Consider the following 6,000-nt stretch of genomic DNA (forward strand, 5'->3'; position numbering starts at 1 on the left):
CATCGAGAAGGGACTACAACAACAGGCCCCAGGAGGTAATGTTGACTTCCTACGACACCGGATTGCTAACATCCTAAACAAAGATCAGCCCCAGAAACCCAACCTAACTCTTTATGAAAGGAAAGGTCTCAACAACCTAAAATCTGACAACACCATCACCATCGCCCCAGCAGACAAAGGCAAGGCAACTGTCATCATGGACACTACCCACTTCAACATCTTAACCGACAACATCCTCAACGATCAATCAACCTATAAGCAGCTAAAGAAGGACCCCACCAACAGCCCACAGAAAGAGCACAAGACCTTACTCAACCAACTTCAGGAATGAAAATGAAATCGGCCCCACCATCCACAAAAAACTCATCACCAGTCACCCTAAGCCACCTTATGCCCTGGCAACCATAAAAATTCATATAGACCACGTCAAAGCCCGTCTCCTAGTCTACTCCAGAGACACCGTCCACTACAATATGGCCCAGCACCTAGACCGCCTCCTCGCACCTCTTGGCAAGACTGCCAAATCCTTTGTGGCAGATTCGTCACGATTCTGTAAGAAGATTCTTGACATCCCCCAACCAGGAACCTTAATAAGCTACGACGTTGTCGACCTATTCACGAATGTACCCCGGGACGAGGCCATCGAAATCATCAGAACCCGCGTTGAGGAAATCCTCCTATCCGTAGACACCCGCCTAACAACTCACAGCATCTTCCGACTCATACACTCCTGTATCAGCTCTACATACTTTACCTGGAAAGACACATTCCATCAACAAACCCACGGCCTCCCAATGGGATCCCAACTATCACCCTTGATCACCAAGATATGTATGACCCACCTGGAAGAAAAGCCTTGGATACATCCCCAATAACTCCCCTCTGCTGGTTCCGCAAAGTTGATGACACCTTTGCCATCCTACATCCCAACAATGACCCCAGAACTCTATTGGACCACCTTAATTCCCAAAACCCACGTATGCAGTTCACCATGGAGGAAGAAACCAATCGACAGCTCCCCTTCCTTGATGCACTCGTACAGAAAGATGAATACGACAAACTCCACACCACTGTTTTTCGGAAACCTACCAACACAGATCAATACTTACACTATGCCTCCAACCATCCACCTCAAGTCAAGAAAGGAATTGTGTAAACCCTAGCAAGACGAGCTCACAACATCTGTTCCACGAAGCAACATCTAACCACTGAACTAAGCCACCTCAAACAAGTATTTACACAGCATAACCGCTATCCTGAGCAACTAGTACAACAGACGATAAGGAACATCACCAAGAAATCTCAGAAATCCCCATGTCAACAGTCTGCACCCTTTGTGATCAGCCTCCCCTACTTTGGAATAGTTAGCCTCAAAATCCAGAGACTCTTAAAGAAACAGGCCAACATTGATGTAGTCTTCAAAAGAAGTCATACTATTCAGAACACAATTAAAGCCACAGGGAAACCACCATCCAGCCACAAGCGAGAACCATCAGGAGCAGTGTACCACATTCCATGCAATTGTGGACAAGCTTACATAGGAGAAACATCTAGGCCCCTCAAAACCCGAATTAAAGAACATCAAAGCTCAGTCTCCAAAGTTGACTCTAAATCGGCTCTATCAGACCACATCCGTGACAACCCAAGCCACAGCATCCAGTGGGAGAGAGTCAAAACCCTCGCCACCAACCTCAAAGACTTCAAGATCAGGAAGCTACAAGAAGCCATCAACATCAAAAGACTTCAGCCCTCACTAAACCGTGACCAAGGCTATTACATACCCCCTGCGTACCATCAACTCATCAAAGACCCCAATCAGCCATAATCCCGTTGTTTACATTACTGCCTTCATCCTTTGTTAAAGGCACTGACTTCACTGATGATTATCATCACTGCCCCTGTGTGTACACAATAGGGCTTCTCTACTCCAGTATAACAATATCTACTCTACTGTATAAACATTGCCTCCTACTTGTATATATACTTGCCCACTACACTCTGTAAATCACTTGCTTGATAACGGTGTTAGAACCTACACCGAAACGTCGCTCTTAATTGTAATAAAGAAGTTGTCCATCCATAAATTCTTATCCTTACTTAGCAATCCAACTTCTAAATGCCTATCAAAGAAGTCAGTTAACGTTGTAATGGTTTTCATTGCAAAAAGTTCACAGTGATGCGTACTGGATTGTTCTAAGCGCAATAACCACGGTATCTCACTATGGAGATCGAGAATTTGTTTTAAACTTTTAGCAAGTTTTGTGCCTTGTGAAATTGTTTGGCATATAGAAAAGAAAATATTAAATAACATTTTGCATTTACATAAGTAAAATATATCAATAAAATCTTAATACGACAACGAGTCTTTTTCTTGTTCTGATAAGTGTCTACGTAAAGGTATTGGTATCATATTCCCTTTGTTAATAATTTGCATTTGTAACATTTTTATTTATTTTCTTGTGTGTGTTGTGAAATTAATTTACAGTCGTAGAACACAACTTTCTGTATAGTAATGATAAGAGAAATTCCACGGCCATTGCATCAGAACATGATGACTGTTCACATACAATGTTTTCCGTACAATTAAACCAACAGCTCAGCACAAACTAAATTCCGCACGTTTAAGTGATAATTTTGAAGCTTTCACCGCATAAGCCTGTGCAATCCACAACGCTGACATTCTGCTATGTGCACGAGAGCATGTTACTTATCATATAGTGGCACACAGTACAAACCAATCCAAGCTCAGCACAAACCGATTTCAACACTTTCAAGTGATTATAATCTGCTAATCTGCTGAGCGCATTAGACAATAATGCTACTCACACACCAAGCAACGCGTCAGGAAAAGTACCAGACGCCCCAATCACTAACCTGTCAATATCATTGCAATTATCCCCCACACTTTACTAACATATACAAAGAAACAGATTGATCAACTTAAAACACTGCAATCTGCACATACCTTGCAAAAGTAACGTCAGAAGCCGACATTGATGACCTGCACAGGTTCTACGCCAGCATCCCAGGGGAAGCAAATAAACATAAGTAAGAGACTTCATGTGTTCGACTATGGACAGTTTGCATCATAAAATATGGCTACATTGGCCGTGAATAATGCTGCAGCAAATACGTACAGACGTCCACAAACGTCCGCAAGACGGGATTACCATTCTAGTGGTATCCTGTCTAACGAGCTATAAATAGTACTAAACTGTGAAAAAAGTTCTTATATTAAAACACTATTTAAAGTCAACAATAGGATCGAGCCTTGTTCAGACAATCAAGTGAAAGATTAGGCAACCCAGTAACATAGATTCTACTGCTTATAATCAAAGAGAAACGTTTAAGTAATACGTTCGGGAGAAGTTTTAATGTCTTGCCAAAACACTTCTTTTGTAGTTGACTCATAATTGTTAAATGCTTCTGAGCTTATGATGAAACATCGACCTGATTCAATGCAGGAGAGTAATCAGTCTTGATTACCTGCCGAGAAAGAGTCGATTGAGCGTAAAAGGCAAAAGCTAAAATCATAACTGTATGTTATGTCCATGATAATAACGTTCTGTATTTTTAAATGAATTATATACATAAAGGTCGGAACACGCATGGCTCGGTCTTCTCTACAATGGTAACGAGTTCTTGTTGGCTGACGGGACCCTGGTACAACATTATGGCTGGAACGTCAACGTCAGTGAACCAGATCTGATAGAAACCGAGAGATGTGCGGTGTTGAAAGAAAGGCGCTTCTTTGGCATTCTAAGCCTTGTACTGAGGAGCACCCTTTAACTGTGCGGCCCGTATCCTATCTTAGGTAGGACACACCCCCTAACAACCCTAACCCTAACACTTACTGCACATCCTGTAGACTCAACCAAGTGAACCATGCCTGTACCATTCCTCATGTGAGACACGTCCGTACCCTTCCCCATGTGAGACACGTGCATACCCTTCCCCAGGCGAGACACGTCCGTATGATTTCCCAGGTGAGACACTCTGACATTTACTCTTCAGCTCTCCTCAAACGCCATCATTGAGGCTGCCAACCTGGCCTTTGCTGAATCCTCACTACCATATATGTTACACCCTGAGTCTCATTGCGCATTACCGAATCCGAAGTACTAAATGCACAATGTACTTTTGCATTGACAAAAGGGTTTGATTTGAAGTCAAATTACTGAAAAAAAATCCGCCGAAAAAATATAATATATCAGGAAAATTTTAGCAGCTCATGTAGCAGTGGCCAAGCTCCGCATCACAGGGATGGTCTGGGCAAGCGAGTAATAATTCACCTTGAATACAAAATAACTTTTAAAAAGTAAAACTTAAAAGTGCCTTGGTTATGTTTCTTCTGTAAATCGACAGTATCGTCTGTGTGGTAAATACATTTTGTGTTTGTTTTCAGATTGCGACACCAGAACCGAAGTTAATTTCCTTCAAAAAGTGGCGTGAAGGTGTTGAACTGCTTAGCAATACCTCGTTAACCAAACGACGGACGTCATCTCGGGCATGCGCAAAGGATTGCTCGATGCTGCATAACTGCATTTTTTACTCGCTAGGGGGCGCCTGGTGTCGGATGTACAGTGACATCACTTCCTGTTTTACACAGACCAGAATTGGTTCTGTTGTGTGGAAGAAAACAACAGTCGCAGTGGACTAAATCCTTGAACCTGAGAACTGACAAAATTGGTGTGATGGTATAGAGATTCTCACCCGAGTTTCTTTTGATATTACCCGTCAGTGTCATCACGGTACATTACATGTTATTTGTGATTCATCGACCAATGTAACTTCACTGCAATAGATAACGGCAGTTGCCGTAAATCAATAGTAAACATTTTACATAACTAAATGGGAACGGAAACATGGACATCGATACAATATCAGCAGAAACCGTTTGTATGGAGTATTATTGGAAAAGTATTCATTCTTTGTATCCGTAAAGCAAGATGTGCTTTGCCAAATAACATACTTCATGTCACAAGGGATAGGTGATCTAAACATGTCAAGGTTTATTGGCATTTTTATTAAATAAACGAGGCAGTAATCCAAATGCAAGAGTAGTTATGACTCATGAGGACAATGATTAAGTTATGTCTGATAAGGACGATAATGGTTACCGTATTCGACGTAATAAGCGCCCCGCTCTAATAAGCGCCCACGTCGATATTTGCTAATACATTGGCTCGTGAACAATCCCAATTAGCACCTTGTTCCGATTGATCAATTTACACAAGACTTATTTATTCGTGTATAATACGTATGTTATATGCATTCTTAATTATAGGAAATTAAATTCTGCAAAAGATATATCTGTCGTATATAAGCATTTCAGGCTTTCAGCATAAACCACGAAATTTACGGTCTTTCAACTCTGTTGTTTTTCACCAAAATAATATTCTAATAAGAGCCCCCTATTTCTAACTTTGAGAGCGCACTGGGTGCTTATTATGTTGAACACGGTATCAATGCAGCAATTTACCAATGAATCCAAGTGTTTATGTATTTTGAGGAAACGCCCCTGTCGCCACGTGCATTTCACACCTGCAAGGAGTCATGAAGTACGGGTGCACGGGTGACCCAGTCGTCTAAGGCGCCGCGATTCGCTGTGCAGAGTTGCGTCCCTTGGATACGCCAGAAACCTATGATTGTGGGTTCGAATCCCGGTTCGCCCCGATTATGTTTCTAGGTTTTTCAGCACCATTCCCGTGCTCGTGGGTTTCCCCAAAGTGGTAAACGTCTGAGACCTGCATCACTTCAAAATCGCATCAAAACGTCGTTGTTTTCCGAATATGGTCATTGGCCGAAAAAACGACTAAAAATTCATCAAAATTGATTAATTGGTGAGCGTCCAGAAAGTGTCCGGAAAAGTATCGAGTTTTTCAAGCGTAAAATGGACGGAAAAACGATGCTTTTTGCTGCGCCTTGTACAATTGTTAACGGCCAATCAGATGGCGCTGGTCCCCCGACGCACGTGATGCAGAAGTCTTCCTTTCGGAA

The sequence above is a fragment of the Haliotis cracherodii genome, unplaced genomic scaffold, assembly GCF_022045235.1.
Source record: "Haliotis cracherodii isolate W230 unplaced genomic scaffold, xgHalCrac1.p SCAF_8, whole genome shotgun sequence".
Lineage (NCBI taxonomy): Eukaryota > Metazoa > Mollusca > Gastropoda > Lepetellida > Haliotidae > Haliotis > Haliotis cracherodii.